General features: G+C 32.7%; 1 pseudogene; it reads right to left on the bottom strand.

Moving 5' to 3' along the window:
• Positions 1–17,048: 17,048 nt before the first annotated feature.
• Positions 17,049–17,166, bottom strand: LOC145255903 (5S ribosomal RNA; annotated as a pseudogene).
• Positions 17,167–21,185: the final 4,019 nt, after the last annotated feature.

Raw genomic sequence — 21,185 nt, forward strand, 5'->3', positions numbered from 1 at the left:
CGTGTTGACACGAAGAAAACATACGCGAAATTGCTAAAGATTTGGTTTGACTGTCTGACGGATCTTGATTGCTAATACCACGTGCATGACATCACTTTAACAGTGAAAAGGCCTTAGTTTCTTTAGGGCGGTTCTGACCATATCCACGAAAGAAAGAAAAAAATGGTATATTTATTTTTATACTCGTCCACACACACACACACACACACACACACACACACACACACACACACACACACACACACACACACACACACACACACACACACACACACACACACACACACACATATATATATATTAGTTAAATACCCGCCACTGTATGGGTTTTGAAGAGTGGTTCTTCTGCGTAATGGTGAAAACTCGGTTTTAACCGACATTTGTCCGAAATATAAGCATGTCCAGTATCGCGACCATGTAAATTAATACATATATATATATATATATATATATATATATATATATATATATATATATATATATATATATATATAAAGCAAATAAATATAAATTGATATATATATATATATATACATAATATATAAAGCATGTATATATATACATATATATATATAAAGCTGAACGTCTGTGTGTGTGTGTGTGTGTGTGTGTGTGTGTGTGTGTGTGTGTGTGTGTGTGTGTGTGTGTGTGTGTGTGTGGTCACGAATAGGCTCCTATATGGTTGACTATTTTAAAAAACTGATTACATATAATGATAGAAGATGTATCGAGGATCAGGAATGGGTATATTTTATCTGGCAGAACGGTGGTTCATAAAAATTGTCGGGTCTGCGTTCGCGCCTAGCACCCAAAGTATGGAAATAAAAATTGAAAAAAAAAAAAAAAACGTTTACAAATGTTTTTGATATAGATGTACATAAGAATACTTTGATAAGTACGTTTCAACTTAAATAGCGATGGTATAATAAAATTGTGCGGTCTTCGTTCGCGCCTGTACTCCATGGAAATATGGCACAAACTTTAACAAAGACTTTTCATATCTATTTGCGTAAGTATGCTTTGATAATTATGTTTCAGTTTGAAGAAATATGGTATAATAAAACTATTGGGTGTTCGTTCGCGTCTGACCTCCATAGAATGGAAATATGTCACAAAGTTTAACAAGTTTTTTTTTTTTAAAAGGGTGAGGGTCCACAATAATACCTTAACTTTAATCTTAATTCACGTTAGCTTTTATTTATTTTTTTTCAGTTGAATCATATTGTGTGGAATAAATTCACCTCATAAATTCACGTTCTTATAAAAGTGAAAGCCCCCTCCCCCGAAAAAAAAGGTCGGAACTTTAGACAATTCTCGACACAAATTTTGCATAACTCTGTTTTTTTCCTTCTCCACTTGCACGTGGCACTCGTTCAAAAATAGATAAATAGATAAATAATAAAAAATAAGAACGTTACTTGTTATCGTGTCAAAAGAAGGAAACAATTCTGCTCACGTGATTACGTGTCTTTTTAAAAACATTTACATAACCTTTTTATTTTTATTTATATATTTGTTTAAGCTTTTTTTGTCAGTGTACTAGAAGGAATTCAGTTGATTACAACCCTTTCTGCGTGTTCTTTACATTACAATAGTACAACCCTGAATCTGACGGCGCAATACTACACCGTTCAATACTGTAAAACTGAAACGAAGCTGTTCTGCTTGAAAAGGAGACCATTTTCTTCTTATTCATATTTATATCGATTCTTTGCTTTAAAAAACTAAAGTAGTTACGTGTTTACTTTTTTAATATCCCATTTTGCTGTTTCGGATTATTTTACTAAAGTAAGTAAAACTTCATTATTTTTCAAAACTGTTTCTGTTTCTTTGTTTTTCGATATTTCGTCAATATTATTTAGTAAGAGTGTTTAGCAGAAAAGCCAACAAACGATTACCCGAAAAAATAAATATACAAGAAGTAAATGTTACCATAGTCAGTAAAAGTTCAGTTTATGTTTTTTTTTTGTTTTGAAATAGTTTTAATGTTCTTTGCTTGAAATAATTTCAGCGAACCGAAATTAAAACGAAAGTTTAGGCGATAACTATTAAATTAATTTTTATATAAACTACACATGCAATAATCGAATATTCCTCAAGCACAAAATAACGGAAAACATTAAAATATGTTTATAAATATTCCTTACGTTGACTGAACTCTCTTAAACTGTTAACACAAAATGCTCAGGTGACCCTCCTTCAAATTGAAAACGGGGCTCTCCATTTCAAAGTCGTTGCCATTTTAATTTTTTTTAAACCGGTTCATGAATTAAAAAAAAACATTTTTTTACAAACTACTTAAAACCAATGAACTTCTCTACCATAAAAGTAACTTTTATTGACTATGGTAAAATTTATTTCTTGTATATTTATGTTATTATATATATATATAACATTTTCTCTTTGTGAGGAAACATCATTTTGTTGGTCACTCTTGGCTACGAATGGAAACAAAGTTGATATAAAAAATATATTTTCGCGAAAATTATCTTTACTTTCATCATATTTTACTTAGGGTAAAATTTTTAAGTATCAAAACCTATCTCTTTACAACCCCCTCTTTTTTATAACCTATAATACTTTCATCAATCACAGCCCATTTTCTGTAGGCTGTTTTTGAACCCAGTTAACGACGGGTACTTCTGCTAGTATAATATAATGGCGAACGTCTGTGTGTGTGTCTGGTCACGAATAGGCTCCTATATGGTTGATTATTATAGAAAACTGATCACATATAATGATAGAAGATCTATCGAGACACAAGAATAGGTATGTTGGATCTGGCATAATGATGATTCATTAAAATTGTGGGGTCTGCGTACGTGCCTGGTCCACAAAGTACGGAAATAAAATTTAAAAAATTAAAAAAAAAAAAACGTTTACAAGTGTTTTTGATATAGATGTACATAATAATACTTTGATAAGTATGTTTTAACTTAAATAGAGATGGTATAATAAAATTGTGGGGTCTGCGTTCGCGCCTGGGCTGCATAGAATGGAAATAAGCACAAACTTTAATAAAGACTTTTCATATCTATTTGCGTAAGTATACTTTGATAAGTATGTTTCAGTTTGAAGAAATATGGTATAATAAAATTATGGGGTGTTCGTTCGCGCCTGACCTCCATAGAATGGAAATATGTCACAAAGTTTACAAGGTTTTTTTTTTAATATAGATCCACAGAATATTGTGATAAGTGTTTCAGTGTGAACATGTATGGTATAATAAATCATGGGGTTTATCTATTTCATTTTTACTTTCATCATATTTTGCTTTGGTTTTGATACCCCCAAATTCGAAGCTATTTCTGTACAACCCTTCCGTTTCATAACCTATCATACTTTCATAAATCAGAGTCCATTTTCTGCAGGTTGTTTTTGAACCCAGTCAACGACGAGTACTTTTGCTATCATATATATATATATATATATATATATATATATATATATATATATATATATATATATATATATGAGTTTCCTCGGTTTATTTTTTGACTAGAACATGTGTTTTATATTTTAGTCCCAATCCAGAATACACTTTATTGATAGGAGCTGGATTTTAAGTGCATAAAAATCGACCTTGTGTCTCACTCTAGTGATAGAGTCTCATTATGATATGGTAACAAATGCCGAAGATACCATTGTTAGCATTGGTTTCCTTGATATTTTTCTAGACACCGAGTATTTACGGGAGAAACCAGGAGAAGGCTGTCAACATCGTAAGTAAAGTGATTTTTTTTTTCGAACCTGGAACGCATATGTCGTCACTCTGTGTGGTTAATCATTTGACCACTGTCGCCTCTCTCGTGGTAAAAATAAGAAAATTCGTCAAGGTTCGAAACAAGAAAATATTAGGTTGGTTCAAAAATAATATCGTTTTTTTTTTTACGTTTAACTATATATATATATATATATATATATATATATATATATATATATATATATACTCGAGAGAACTATGAATGTGTTAATATATTGGATTGGCCCAAAAATAATGTGTTTATTTATTGGCTCAAAAATAATGTCGTTTATATATATATATATATATATACATATATATATAAACGACATTATTTTTGAGCCAATCTAATATATTAACACATTCATAGTTCTCTCGAGTAAATATGTGTGGTCATTACAAACGGGCACATCACAAGCCGGCCAGTCATACCTTTGAATGCCAAACTTTATAAATCAGTTAAAAGTACAAAATGGCTACCGGAAACGACCCCAAAAGTTTGTTTTTCTATCTTTGCTTTGATGTTAAGGAGGGGCTTGTCCCCCTCTTTTATTCGCCAATTTTTTTTTTTCGTGGGTGTATTTCACGCCCATAAGAAAAGTAATCGTATCGACTCCGCGCACCGACTACAGTTTGCTATCGCCACTGCCGACCCCGATTCCAAAATAGGCTATCTAACTTCCAAACCTTGAATACTATTTTATACCTAGTTGAAGTATCTGTCGCTATTAGTTAAATTAAAACATATATACATGTGGACATTTCAAAATACTGGTACAAATTCACAGAGTTAATGCAACGGTAAAATTTATTGGGTAAACTTCTATCGGTATTTTGTTTTATTTTCGATTTTTAAGCTATTGTCAAGACTCCAAAGATGACAGCCTCATCTTGTCGTTCTTACTTAGCAATTCGGCACAACTTGTGTTTCGAATTAACTAAACGCTTCAAAATAAGTTAAAACAAAACTTATCCGTGTCGGTAGAAAAGTAACTTATCTTGCTTTTGGTAACATAGATTTGTTGTACATTTGTTTATTGATAATTTTTTTTCGTTTTGTTATCTATACTAATAAACGCTCCAAATGTTCTTATTATAAACGATCAGGGCTACCCAGCGTTGCCCGGAAGACATAAATAAAGACTTATTTTCTCTTATGGGGAAATGTCCCTGCGAGGTGATTTGGTCATACTGGCCAATCGGCCTGCAGGGCACATTGATTTTACTTTTCTCTTAAAGGGCTACTTCTAACCCTTTTAGCAATCACGGTTGGTCATCAGAGAACCCTAAAAGCATCCAGGAAAGACGTCCCTCTGTCTCTCTTTCTTTCTCTATTTCTCTCTCTCTCTCTCTCTCTCTCTCTCTGTCGCTCTCTCCTCCTCCTCCTCCTCCTCCTCCTCCTCCTTGTTCACTGGACGCTAAAGCATCGACTATCTTCGCCTGAAGACTTTCTAGAACCGAAAGAATTTTCTCTATCATCTCTTTTCTTTGGACACTGTTCATGATTCTCCGAACTGTACCAAACGGTGTAAGTAATTCTTTCTACATCTCTCTATCCATCGCTTTCTCTTTCTCTCTTTCCGTTTCCCCTGTCCCCCTCCACCCCCACCCACCCTCTCACCAAGTCTCTCTTTCTCCTCCACCATGCCCATTCCTCTCTAGCTGAACACACACACACAAACACACACATACACACACATACGCACGCACACACACACACACACGCGCACGCACGCGGGCGCACACACACACACGCGCGCGCGCACACACACACACACACACACACTATACAACGTGACACAACGGAGTGTGTAAATATCTTTAGTGAACAATTAGTAAAATGTAAAAATATCCAATGCAGTAACAAATCCTAAAAACATGCACAAAAAAGAGAGTGATACGGCACAATAAGGAGAAAGAAACAACCTTAGTAAAAGTTAGTGTCCCCAATGATGCTGAATTAAACAGAGATGAGAAGGAAAAGATAACGAAACACCAAAGTCTTACGTACAATATAAAAAGAAATTGGAATCTTAGGAAGATGTCCATTATTCCAGTAATTATATGAACACTTGGACTCATGACAAAGAATTCCAAGAACAACCTGGCAAATATACCCGGCGAACCAAGTGTAAAAGAGATTGAAACAATTGCACATAAAGGGACGGTCAGAATTTTTAAAATATCTCTCGGTTTGAACATATAAGATAGCGGTTGAATGTTTGGCATTCGGTAGGATTTTTTAACAAACTGAAAAGAAAATTAAAGATAAAAGAAATTTGAATGAACATTTATTTTTTATTTTTTATTATTTATTTTTTATTTTTTATTATTTATTTTTTATTATTTATTTTTTATTATTACTAGCGGGGGTACCCGGCGTTGCCCGAGTGTTTGTTTCCGGGACGGGGGGGGGGAGTTTTAAAAAATGTTATGGTAGGTAAGTAGGGAGGATCAAACCTGGAGTCATGAGTAAAGTGTGAAAAAAAAAACAAAAAAAACATCTGCAACTTTAACAGTTCGGCCACCAAGAAAAGTCCATTCCAGTTGTTTAGGAAAAAAAAAAAAAAAACGACTACGGTAGGTCGGCGCGAACGTGAAAATATAATGTGAATTGTCCAGCACGCTAACCACTACGCCACAGAGCACTGTATCTTAGTTTAGTGATTTTAAATAACTTCACATGAAAGAACTACGAAGCCAAACCGGTGTTCTCTTCTCAACTGTTCCTTGTGAACGATCCCCAAACGGTGTTAAGTGGTTGCAGGGGGAGGAGGAATTTATTAGAGAGAAAATATTTTACCACTTCCATTGATCTTAACCGATTTTGGCCGTGACTTCTCAGCAGAAAAAGTATAGAAATCTAAGATTATCGAGGAATTTGAGAAATAATAAGCCTATAACACACCTCAGATATTGTTCTGCCGTTTGTGCATATTATATTTGCATGAAATATCTTGATTTTTAATCCTATAAAGGTCAAAATCCGACGGGAAAAAATGAGTTCATTTTATTTATATAGAGATTATTATTATTATTTATTATCTATTATTTATTTTTTATTATTTATTATTTATTTTTTTATTATTTATTTATAATATTATTATTATATATTCATTATTATTTATTTTTCATTATATTTTGATTATTTATATTGATTATTTATTTTTGATTATTTATTATTTATTTTTATTATTTATTATTTTTCATTATTTTTTTTATTATTTATATTGATTATTTATTTTTATTATTTAATTTTTATTTTTATATAATTTATTTTTATTAATTAATATTTAATTTTTTAGCATTTATTATTTATTTTTTATTATTTATTTTTATCATTTATTATGTATTTTGTTTTATTATTTATCTTTAATTATTTATTATTTGTAATTTATGTTTTAGCTTGTATTATAATCTATTTTGTCTTATTTATTTTATTATTTATTTTCATTATTTATGATTTATTTTGTTTTATGATTTATTTTATTTATTTATTATTTATTTTCTATTATTTATTATTTGTTATTTTATTATTTATTTTGTTTTATTATTGTTATTTTGTATATATTTATTTTTTACTTTTATATATTTTATCATTTATTTTTTTAAATTTATTTTTTTGTGATTTATTATTTATTTATTATGATTTCATTATTTATTATTTATTTTGTTTTATTATTTTTTATTATTTATTATTTACTTTTTATTGTTTATTTTTATTTTTATTATTTATTTTTTATTATTCGTTTTTATTTATTTTATTATTTATTTTTATTATTTATTATTTAATTATATATTTTTTATTTTTATTTTATTTCATATTTTTTATTATTTATTATTTTATTATCTCTTATTTTAACATTTATCTTTATTATTTATTTTTTATTATTTATTTCTTATTATTTATTGTTTAATTCTTTATTATTTATTTTCATTATTATTTATTTGTTATTTATTAATTTACTGTATGATTTCCTATAAACTGTTTTTTTTTTGGGGGGGGGTGGCAAGGTTCATGATAGGAATAGGGAAGTGTGTATTTAACCATATTATGGATCCTGAACGACATCGACCAACCTTGCTGGTATATTCTGATTTGTAACAATATTGTCAGATTGGAAACACAATATAATTGTCCTCAGATATTCAAATGGTGTGATCTGTGATCCTTCCAAGATATCGAAAAACAAACACCAAATATGTGTTCCCAGATGCTCAAATAACAGGTGTGACCTGTGATCCTGCTGAGATTATTGTAGCATGGAGTTGCTGAGGTCATTAGACAATGTGAATAACGAGCCGTCAAAAGATGGTTCCTGGGGTCTGAAAAGTGCAGACACCTCTTTTATTTAGGAGGTGGGACAAAAGCGAGAGAAAGATTATTAATTTAGAGTTCCCTCTGATTTGGAAAAAGAGAAAGAAAGACGAAAGGGAAGGTATTGAAATATAATTTCTGCATGCCATGAGTAAGTCTTATATATTTTTTAAAAAACCACGTTGTTTGTTTTTTTTTTTTTTTTTTTTTTTTTTTTTTTAATGAAACCTTGGTCCTTGCTCCTTTAATTGAAAAATAAAAAAATTAGGGCTTGAGTTACATTTTTCGACGAGTTATAAGCTTGGAAAAACGGGGTGGAATTATTCACTATTTTTCACGAAATTTCTGACACACCTACCAGTCTAACCATGTTAAGAACGGCTTTCGGAATAGACACTCTTAACCTTGCCAGCATACCCGAAAAGCTATAAAAGTTGACGCGTCGAATGTGAACGATGAGTTGTATGCAATGTAAAAATGTACCAAATTTAAAAGGGAACGAAATTCAAATTTCCGTTCCATTTTTACAACAACCGTAAAACAGAGCATTCTATGCAAATTTTATCTAACTTACTGTATTAATGCTATTTTTTTAAGCAAAAAAAAAAATATTTAGGTTTGGCTATAAATTCCTAAACTCATTTCACCCTAAATAATTTAGGTGACTGAAATAAGAATCTAATTGAATCTTTAATTTCCTGATAGTATGTGAGAAATTTATTTTTCTTCGAGTTATATCGAATTCATTAATACGGACTTTAGGGGCTTTTTTCGTAATGTTACTGTAAAAATTATTTTTTATTGTTACAAATTACGATGCTTTATTTATATCAAAAAAGCAAAAATAAATTCTTGCGTTTTTTATTTACTACTGAAAACCATAACTTTAGTAAAGGTATTTTTTGTTTAAACAAAATAAAACATTTTCACTAGTAAAGAAGATCTAGAAAAAAGTATTCTTTCATAATACTCTCAGGCAAATTTATTCTTCAATCTTTCTACAAGATGTGAATTATCTTATTTCCAAGCCTTGCTAGAGCAACTAGAATAGAAGAAGGGAATATTCGAAATGACATCACTTCTTTTCCGCTTTTAATCGTCGGAAATTTTCTTAACATTCAATCTAGACCTCGAGAACCACAAATATCAATTCAGAAAAGAGAGGGATGACTAACACTCCATGTGGAAGAGAAAGACGGAATGATTTAATGCAGGTGCCTCAGGGGTCGATCCTTGGACCACTATTACTCCTGATATTCACTAACGACCTCCCTGATAATATTGTGTCCGAGATGGGTAGATTTGCTGATGATACAAATCCCTATAACATGCACGAGGGAAGAACGGATGTACATACATCTAAAACGATGGCTGAATCATTAGAAAATAACCTCCAGACCAGAGTGGAATGGGGCCTCAAATGGATGGTAACATTTAGTGCTAATAAGACTAAGCTGCTCTTCTTCAACAATTACAAGACGCCTTTCAACCACCGATATCCGACAAATAACACCCTACCTGAGAATTTTTTCATCAAACTCCTCGGCCTAACATTCACGGGCAATATGAACTGGGACAAATACATTGAGGACATTGCGAAGGCTGCTACAAAAGAGGTGGCTCTCCTCTATCAAGCTAGAGGACAACTCGCACCTGAGAGTATCCTGTATTTATACAAGGCCACCATTCGCCCATGCATGGAGTATTGTTGCCACATTTGGGCTGGTGTATCTTCTACTAGCTTCTCCTTCTTGGATAGGGTCCAAAAAAGAGTTGTCAATCTAATATATCCCACTTTGTCACATAAGCTCCAACCCCTATTCCATCCAAGTGGCGATGTGTCTTGTTAGGGGTGAACGTGAGTGTATTAAAAAAAAATTTTTAATAAAGAGAGAGAGAGAGAGAAAGAGAGAGAAAGAGAGAGAGAGAGAGAGAGTGAGAGAAATTGGAGAAGGAGAAGTACAAACAGCGGGAAAGAGAGAGAGAGAGGGAATAGATATAGACTGGAGAAACTTTTGTAAAAAAGAAAGAAAGAGAAAAAAAAGGAGAGAGAGGGAGGGGGAGGGAGGGAGGGTTGGTTGGTTGTTTTTGTTTTACGGCATATATATTTTAGTGGAATGTGCTCAGATGAACTCGTTGAACTTGTGTCCGCTCGACGTACATATCCCCGACAAACCCGCTTAGCAACAAAATCTCACCCCTTCACTGTTGAGGTCCCTAAATGCCAGAAAGCTTTGTACTCTAATAGTTTCCTCCTTCAAACAGCTAGACTTTGGAATTTACTTCCTGCTACCTGTTTCCCTGACTGTGCTGATATGCAGAAGTTTAATTGTAATGTAAGCCAGCATCATGTTAATTTTTCCTAGGCATGATCGCAAATAGTAACCCTCTACGTCCATGTGGGGATATGCCTTGTAACGGATGAACATGAGTAAATAAAAATGATTACAAGACGAAAAGGGAAAGACAATGTATAAAAAGAAACGTTGAGATATATATATATATATATATATATATATATATATATATATATATATATATATATATCGCAGTATGAGAAGGTTTGTAGACGATTACACACTCTCCTTCGCGGTTTCTGACGAATTCACATCAATATCAAACGCAAGTTACTCCCACTTGCAACCAGAACACCAAGATAACTTTACACAGAAGTGTTAAATAAAAAACTATATATATATATATATATATATATATATATATATATATATATATATATTTATATTTATATTTATATATATATAAAATTTATTTATGTATTTATATTTATATATATATAAAATTTATTTATACAAACATTGACGGCTACATATGTGCATACATGTTTCTGTAATCAGCCGTGCTGGGGAGATTACGTCTTCAGGCTATGAATGTCAGTTTTCGAAGATAATTCATGGCCTGAAGACATAATCTCCCCAGCATGGGTGATTGCATAAACATGTATTCACATATGTAGCCATCAATATTTGTATAAATAAAGTTAATATACCTGCTCTGTTTACTCATAGAGCACTTTTTGGTAAACACATGTTGTTTCATTGGATGTACTTCTAGGAAACTAAACTCTACTGCCATAATATATACATATCTATTATATATATAAATCCGTAATCCTGTCTGTTTGTTTGTTTGTTCACAATTTGATTAATATATACAAAACTTCCTGCTGAAAACGGTTATCTATATAAATTTTATTTACTATAAGATTTTCTATATAAATAAAGAGCATCACGATCAATATATATACACTATATTGAAGGCAATATACATAATAGAACTAATCTAATTTGCATATTATATTAAAGAAAATCTTTTAAAATAATTCGTTCAATTAAAATTACTGATTATAGTAATGTAATTGATGTAATTGTTCTATTTAAGAGTATTATTTAAAGTTAATTTATTTAAATTATTTTAATTCAAGTTATTTTGTACTATTTGCTAAACTGGCACATTTTAAGTAATTTTCCCTGATATTTCACTTCCGGTTATGAACGGATATAGTTTTTAACCAAATCGAGAGATATGGTGATAAAATGATTTGTTTTAATTATTTATTTTCTATAAATGTAAAAGTTACAAATATTGATAAAAAGAAATAAATAATTAGGCTAAGGATGATTTTATTTTTCGACGAAATATTTTAAATCGTTAGCCCTCTATTAAAGTCTCGGCTATAAATGTCGATTCATTGTAAGGTGTGATCACGTTTACCAAAAGGTTAAAATTTATTTCCTACGGACGATTTTAAAATCATTTTTCAACTATTCACTGAATTTTATTATCGTTTCCATAATACTGTGAAAAAGAAACAAGGTAAAGTAATGCTTTTTATATCGGATATATTCCTACGCGTTTTTTTTTTTTTTTTCACTTTTTTTTCTTCGATTTTCTTTTGAGAAAGATCTTATGTTTTCCTGTCTGGGTAATTGATTTAGTTGGTGTGGGGGAGTTTCGACGTAATTATGGGTTTTTTTTTCGGGGTGTCGCTTTATATCTCAGCGTCACTCAAAGAAAAATAATTGCAGAAGTACAAAAATACGGGTGTTTTTATCTGTTTAGTACTTCTGCAGTTTACGAACCGTGCTATTTTTTAGATATGGTTTACAAGTGTAATTCAATTTTTGCCGTATCTTTTGTTTATTAAATTTTTATGTGAAAGTCCTTCCTTTATTAAAAATGGGGTACTTTTTATATACACAACCAAGCATAGTTTATCCCGCAAAAATCCTAATTTACATTTTTGGGAGCAACACTAACTGAAAACGGACCTGTACAGTTTTTTTTTCTACGTAATGTAGAACTTTCGTTTACATTTTTACCAGTGGTATCTTTTTCACATTTTTGACATCATCACTACTAATTTACCCCTATTTAATCTAACTTTAACTTTACAAATCTATTGACACTACTGTAGATGAAGATGATGCTGTGCAATATCCTACAGAGTTCTTGAATTCAATTGAGTTTTCTGGAATGCCTTCCCATCTTCTAAAAGTTAAAGTTGGTTGTCCTATCATGATTTTAAGATCATTAGAGCCACCAAAAACAACTAATGGAGCAAGATGTGTTGTAACTAGATTGCATAACAATTTGATTGAAGCAATGATTACATTTGGGGCTTATAAAGGTCAAACTGTACTCATTCCGAGAATTCCACTGATGCCAAGTAATAGCGAGTTGGCCTTTGCTTTTCGGAGGCTGCAGTTTCCAGTGAGGCCCTGCTTTGCTATGAGCATAAATAAGAGTCAAGGGCAAACATTCAAAGTTATCGGAATTGATCTGACAAACCCATGTTTCAGTCACGGCATGTTTTATGTGGCAGTTTCAAGAACAGGAACTTCAAAATCAATCGACACATTAGCTAATAAAAGAAAAACAAGAAATGTCGTTTACCCAGAAGTTTTGGTTTCGAACCTGTAATTACATAAATATTAAAAGAATGCCAATTAGTATTGTGTAATACAAATATATCCGTAGCAAAGCTCGGGTAAATCGGCTAGTATATATATATATATATATATATATATATATATATATATATATATATATATATAGAGAGAGAGAGAGAGAGAGAGAGAATAAATGACAAAAAGTTATATTCCAAAATTCATGAGGTTGACCATCTTATAATTTATTCCTTTAATTCAGTTGACTTATACAATTCTTGACAGTATCTGTTTCGTAGCACAAAATCAATCACTTAATTATTATATCAATCAGTGAATCTATTATGCCCTTAACTCATCAGAAGATGCCCCTAAATTTGGGCATAATAGATTCACTGATTGATATAATAATTAAGTGATTGATTTTGCGCCACGAAACAGATACTGTCAAGAATTGAATAAGTCAACTGAATTAAAGGAATAAATTATAAGATGGTCAACCTCATGAAATTTGGAATATAACTTTTTGTCATTTATTCTTTATATTGCTCTGTAATTACATTGAGCTTCTTATATAAGGATTGATATATAAGAAAATATATTTCTACAGAAATTATATATATATATATATATAGAGAGAGAGAGAGAGAGAGAAAGAGAGAGAGGTTCACGCACATGTATACGTGGTGAAAACATACGTTAACATTTTGTCTTGCTCTGTTCGATTTTCATATATTACCAGTCAGCTGCCTGGCGTTGCCTGGTTTTAAAATACGCTTAAATATGATATTTTGATTCATGCAGATTTTGTATTTATTTTTATAGAGACAATTCTCTATTGATTATTATATTGTACCCAATATATAGTAGTAATTTCAAAAGTAAAAAAAAAAAAAAAAGAATAACTTATGTGCCATCAGCTAGAATTGAAACCTAAACTCCTAGCTTTCCAGCATTATTCATTAGCATATGACCTTAATCCATACGTAAAGAAAAATTGCAAAAAAAAAGTCTTAAACTTATAACTTTTAATTAGCGCATGCGCAGAAAAAAAGCAACAGATATAGTCGACTTACATCAGGTTATGGTCAATGTTTTTCTTTTTTTCAATTTTGACTATTTTGCAAATGTTTTGCTGACTAAAAATCAAATTGAAAGTGAGTTACAGATCCAAATATCCTATATATAAATTTTAACTCTTTAGGCCAAATATTCAGGGAGGAGTTTGGTAGAGATTTTTCACGCACACATTGACAAGGTCACTTACATTTATATTTCCGTGTATTTTTTTTTTTTTTTTTTACATGGGGGTCACCACTTATCAAGGCCCAAAGGCCACTCAGGGACAAGGGTTATTGCGTGTACAGTAATCATTGAGATAGTATTGTAGTAATCATTAGTAATGGGGGTTTTGATAGAGTGTCTTACTTAAGGGGGCGGTTTGTCAGGAGTTTGTTTATGTTGGACTTGAAGACGTCCAAGTTGTAGTCAGGTGGGATATGCAATTATGCAGAATATGGAGACTATGCATAAATAAAATTCAGTGAAATGAAACCAAACATCTTATAAGAAACCATTAAAAAAATGAATAAGTAATTAATTAACACTCGTTTTTCAAAGGAATATGAAAATTAGTAAACCTTTACGTAGTCGCTCGCATATCCATGATTGTAACATCAATGTTAGAACACAAAAACCATTTCATAAAAACCATCTCACAAAAACCATTTCACAAAAACCATTTAACAAAAACCATTTCATAAAAACCATTTCGCAAAAACCATTTCACAAAATCCATTTCATAAAAACCATTTCACAAAAACCATTTCACAAAAACCATTTCATAAAAACCATTTCACAAAAACCATTTCATAAAAACCATTTCACAAAAACCATTTCACAAAAACCATTTCACAAAAACATTTCACAAAAACCATTTCACAAAAACCATTTCATAAAAACCATTTCACAAAAACCATTTCACAAAAACCATTTAACAAAAACCATTTCATAAAAACCATTTCACAAAAACATTTCACAAAAACCATTTCACAAAAGCCATTTCACAAAAACCATTTCACAAAAACCATTTCATAAAAACCATTTCACAAAAACATTTCACAAAAACCATTTCACAAAAACCATTTCACAAAAACCATTTCATAAAAACCATTTCACAAAAACCATTTTACAAAAACCATTTAACAAAAACCATTTAACAAAAACATTTCACAAAAACCATTTCACAAAAACCATTTCATAAAAACCATTTCATAAAAACCATTTCACAAAAACCATTTCACAAAAACCATTTCACAAAAACATTTCACAAAAAACCATTTCACAAAAACCATTTCATAAAAACCATTTCATAAAAACCATTTCACAAAAACCATTTCACAAAAACCATTTCATAAAAACCATTTCATATTTATTTAAAAAAAAAAATGAATTTGGGAATTTTAAATAGGACGCCATCTGGAGAGAATATAGTATTATGGTGATTGAAGATTCTAGTTTGGAAAATGATAGACCTATATCAGGTACAATGACAAGGATGACCATAGACCCCATCTCCCCAATACTATTGAATGGCGTAGGGATTAAAGTGTAGTTTCTGTTCTAATGCTATACTAGTTAATTTACCTTCTCCAGTGGAAGGAAAACCCTTTTAGATCAAGGCAATTTTTAATTTTTTGCCCTAACCCAAAGTACCCCTTTCTGGGGAGCTGGATATTCCTCCACATTAAAAACCTTGTGTCAGATTTTGTTCTCATGGGAAAAAGAAATTCGTTTCAGACAAATACCCGCGCGTCGTTCCTTTCAAAACTAGATGGAAGAAATAGGCAACAACAACAACAACAACAACAACAACAACAACAACAACAAAAAAAGAAAAAAAAAAGGCAAATACATGTTTTTAGTATTTTTATAGCCCTTTATATCAACTGGCTTCATACCTTGTCTGGAGCGATTTCCATAAAAAATATCTGTCCTACGACTATTAGTGATCTTCAATTTCCGAATGTTTATAGCGTATGGCATACTATTGTCTCGTTACATTGTAGTGATTGACGATTCTATCTAGAAAAATGATAGATATGTATAAGGTACATTGACAAGAGTGACCATAGCCTGCCCCTCCCCTCACTTTTTAATGGCCTAGTGCCTTATTTATTTTTGTATTTTTCAGAAATAAATAAATTTTTCAATGTTAGAGCGAGAAAAACTCAGTTTTATAGGTATATAGATTTTCTGTTTTTGTTTTGATTTTTGGAGATAGATAGATAGATAGATAGATAGATAGATAGAGAGAGAGAGAGAGAGAGAGAGAGAGAGAGAGAGAGAGAGAGAGAGAGAGAGAAATCTTTTCTGTTAAAAAGTTGTCACAGGAAAAGAAAAGAACTGTCATATCATGTTGAAATAACAGTTTTTGTCGAATCGCCAAAGGTAAACAACGTTGAGACTGGCCAGTATTTGGATGGGTGATCAAGCGCCATAATGGCTAGGATTCAGAGGTGGTGAAATCCTTCTTGCCCGAGGCGGGGTGGGGGCAATTTTTATTTTTGTTCTACCCAGAGTGCTGGAGAAAACGTCCTGTAAGGAATCAAGTGAATAAAGGAATAAAAACAAACAAAAACTTTTCCTAAAACCCTCAGGCAGATTTATTTATTGATATTTCTACAAGATTTGAACGAAAAAAAAATCTTACTTCTAAGCCTTGCTAGAGCAACAAGTGTAGAAGAAGGAAACATTTGAAATAACCTCTTCTCCGCTTCTAATCGTCTGGGAAATTTTTTGCCACTCGATCTGAACAATACCTGACCCACGAAAAGTTTGGTTAGTTACTGCGTAACCTTTACTTCACTTTAAGCTAATCAGGCAGACATTCTTTCAAATGATACCTAGCGTCTGTCAAGGCTAAGGGAGATCAACCAGTATTGGAAGCCCCCGTTCGGTTTCGAAAGACAATAGATACCACATGTAAGGGTAGTTGCACGTGAAATTTCGAGGCAAGGGTTTCGCAATACAACCACGCCTCTCCTGAATCGACTATGCTTCGGCTCAGTGGCAAGGAGAATACATACAGCATCCGGAATTCACAAATGGTCACCCATTTTAGTACTAGCCAGGCTCAACGTTGCTTAACTTTAGTGATCTAACGGGAACCGGTGTGTCAACATGATTATGCTATATGTAGAGCCAGTAACGAAGTATTAGTAAAAGTAGCAACGTTATTTCTATAGCATTTAGCTCAACTGAGCTTAAATCTCTAGTTCCTCCTGGCAGTATACAAATGTGAAAGTGAGGAGAATCTTAGAACGTCCCAAGGAGCATTTGAGTAGGTATGTTCATTTCAGCTGATGCCGTGTGCGTTTAAATGTGACAGTGTGTGTGTGTGTGTGTGTGTGTGTGTGTGCGTGTGTGTGCATCGTATATAAGGTAGACATAAAGTCGCTTTTTTTTTTTTCGTTTAACTCTGAAGCTGAAGTGTTTTACATTTATTTTCCGATGAAATAAGCAAAATAGATAAGTTAATAAAAAAAAAAAAAATTGTGAGCAACTTTGTGTAACCACTGATTATCATGGCTAATTCCACCCGAGAATCCAACATTCAGATTACTCGGTCTATCATTTATAAGTGACATGTATTGGAACAAATGAGTAGAAGACACTGCCACGGTTGCTGCAAAAAAAGCATACTTCTTCTATCGTGCTGTCACATCTGGGATGAGACATCATCAATTATTCTCTCTGTGAATATCTTGACAGTCGTGACTAAACGCATATACCACACACTGGACGAGTCAGCCTATATCTAAAGCCTTTCACAAGGTATGCCATGAAAGTTTACACATGAAAATTTATTAATTAATGTCTGAATCTAACTATATTCCTATTTTTTTTCTTCTGTGTATTGATATTCATATTAAAAACTTCTGTTCTATTTATTTAAAAAGAAATACAACTATGGGTCATAGAATCGCATTCATCTGCAAAAGATCTAGCTAATTTGCATATTCTTTGAAACATTCATTTTAATTAATTTTCTATTAGTTTTTTCGGTTTTCTTATGAGATGATCATCTTTAGTTTACTATTACGTGTAATTATATTCATGCAGATATTCTAAATGATTTATACTTGCATAATATTTGCGTAAAAAGCTTATAGTAAACACAAATCTCTTTCTATATATACTTATGTATATATATATTTAAAAAAGTTTGCCTACTAAACTCCTCTGTCAGTTTTTGGTCTACAGGCATAAAACTTAATATATAGGGTATTCGCAAAACTTTATATTTGGGTTTTAGCCAGGGAAACTTGGTGCAATGTGTTAAAATTAAAGAAATGGAATTTGTCAGGTGAAGGTCGAATGATGGCATTACAAATATGTATGCGTAACGTAATAGCTATTAGTTCTCATTTTATTTTTTAGCTTTACAGCAAATATGTCTCCATAGTCCAGGCATTAATGTCAAAGAAAAAAGTAAATCGTAAGCTAAACATTTTGGTTTCGATTCTTGGTGATGGCGCACGAGTCATGTTTTTTTTTTTTTACCTTTTTAAATCATTGCTATATGTTGGTGTGTGTGTGTGTGTGTGTGTGTGTGTGTGTGAAGACAACTCTCAACCTATGCTCAACGATTTTTTACCTAGAGACTTGAAATTTGGTATATAGGGTATTCAGACATGTGGAAAACTTTCTAATCGGTTTTCATCTGGAAAAAATGGGGTTAAAATCGAAAAATTGGTACTTTTGGAGTAATTGGATTTTTATCTGTTTGTCAACTGTTTCATGACTGCGCATGCGCGAATCGTTCATATGACAGCTCTCTTATGTTAAGAATAAGTAAGTTTGTAAACAATTTTTAGAGATCATGGCAAGCTGGCCTAATGGTTATCGTACTTTATTTTTTCAATGTACTTAACCCACTGGCTTTAGGTTTTGGTTTCGATCTCAGCTCAGATATTTTTTACTTACAAGAAGGGAACTGTTTAGAAAAAAGATGGTACTCGCGTGCACATATCTCGGTTTCTTTCCATTTTGTTTTCTTTTACTTCATTTTTTTTTAAAGGAATTTAACGTTATGTTTAATCCCGGGCAACGCTGGGTATATCTGCTAATATTTAATATAATTAGATTCTTTCGAGACACAATAAAAAATCTAAATTGTCTGCGGGGGGGGGGATGACATTGATGCAGGTGCGCCGCAGAGTTTGATCCTTTGATCTCCCTGATGAAATTATATTCGAGATGAGAATTTTCGCTGATGACACCACACTTTATTCTCGACATGTGGACACATCTAAGACAATGACTGAATCCATTAAAAGATGTTAAATCCGTAATTTAATGAGGCCATAAATGGATGGTAACATTTAATGCTACTAAGACTGAACTTCTTTCCTTTAACAATTATAGGAAACCTCTTTAACCACCGATTGTTGTCATGGCGAATTGCATTGTATACAAAGAGTCCAACATTTAAACACTTTGCCATAACATTCACAGGTAACATGAATTAGAAGAAATGCATAGAAAATACTGCCACGGTTGCTGCAAAGAAAGCATGCTCTTTCTACCATGCTAGAAAACATCTCGCACCTGCCAGGATCTCTACAGGACCACCATTCTCCCATTGCACAGAGTATTTGTGTCACATCCTGACTAAATCACCATCAACTAGTCTTTCCCTCTTAGATAGAGTAAAAAAAAGAGTGTGTAATCTAAAACGCCCCACACTGTCTACAAAAATCCAATCCCTGTCCCATCACCTCAATGTTGCATCCCTATGCCTGTTCGACAAATATTTCATTTGAATGTGCTTCGATGAACTTGCTGCCCTGATGTTTCCTCAACAGATGGCCAACGACTCTTTATCTGAGAGTACATCTTTCAAACTCCTTGGCCTAACGTTCACAGGAAACATGAGTTGGAACAATTACATTGAAGGCATTGCCAGGGCCGCTGCAAGAAAGGTGGGCTCTCTCTACCGTGCTAGAAAACTACTAACACCCGAAAGTATCCTGTACCTCTATAAGGCCACTATTCGCCCATGTATGGAGTATTGCTGTCACATTTGGGCTGGTGCATCTGCTACTAGTCTCTTGCTCCTTGACAAGGTTCAAAAGAGAGTCGCAAACCTGATAGGCCCTGAACTGGCATCTAAGCTTCAGCCTCTGCCCCATCAGTGAAATGTTGCATCCCTCTGCCTTTTCTACAAGTATTTTAGTGGTGAATGCTCTGACGAACTGCAATCACTTGTACCCCCACGACGTGAGCACCCTCGACAAACCCGACAGGCTTCTAAATCCCACCCCTACACTGTAGAGATCCCTAGATGTAAAAGATCTTTCTACTCCAATAGTTTCTTCCCCAGAACCGCTACACTTTGGAATTCCATTCCAGGTCCCTGCTTCCCCAACAGTACTGACGTGCAGAAGTTCAAGTGTAACGTGAACCGACATCTTGCTGCCGAAATCCCTACATAGTACCCAAGTAGTTGTTGCCCCTGATAGTAGCCCCCTACACCAAAGTGGCAATTTGCCTTGTTTGGGGTGAAAATGTCAAAAAAAAAAAAAAAAAAAAAAATACAAATCGAACAATCAGCTACATCTCATCCATTCACTGTGGACGTACCCAGATAACCAATGCCTTCTATATCCTTAAATTGCTAGCCTTTGGAATTCCTTACCTTCCCTTTACTATCGATATACAGAAATTTAAATACAATGTGAACAAACAGGCTTCTGCTGAACTCCCCACTTAGTGTGCCCTCATAATTATGGTCCCCTACTCCACGGTAGCACTTTACGTCTCAGTGACAATGTGCTTTGTTTGAAGTCGTTTAAAGTTTTTAAAAAGTGTAGAATCTGTTTCTAAAACTAAACTTATTTTCAGTCAGTGAAAAAAAAAAATCGTTATAGACCAGAGGTTCCCAACCTGGGATCCTCGCAGCCTCTGGGTCCGCAAGACAGACGATCTTCCAGGAGGCGCGAGAAAAGTTTAGGTAAAAAATAGGCTATCGGCTATATGTTACTACTCATGTGCGCGTGTATGCGTGTATGCGTGTATGTGTGTGTGCGTGTGTGTATGTGTGTATGTATGTGTGTGTAAGTTTTTTTTTTTTTTTCAATGTACCAATTTCTTGATTCTATTAAAAAATAAAGTTACGATCTACCCTTGAACATAACATAAATTTTTGGGGAGT

The sequence above is a fragment of the Euprymna scolopes genome, chromosome 31, assembly GCF_053919585.1.
Source record: "Euprymna scolopes isolate OS-2025 chromosome 31, ASM5391958v1, whole genome shotgun sequence".
Lineage (NCBI taxonomy): Eukaryota > Metazoa > Mollusca > Cephalopoda > Sepiida > Sepiolidae > Euprymna > Euprymna scolopes.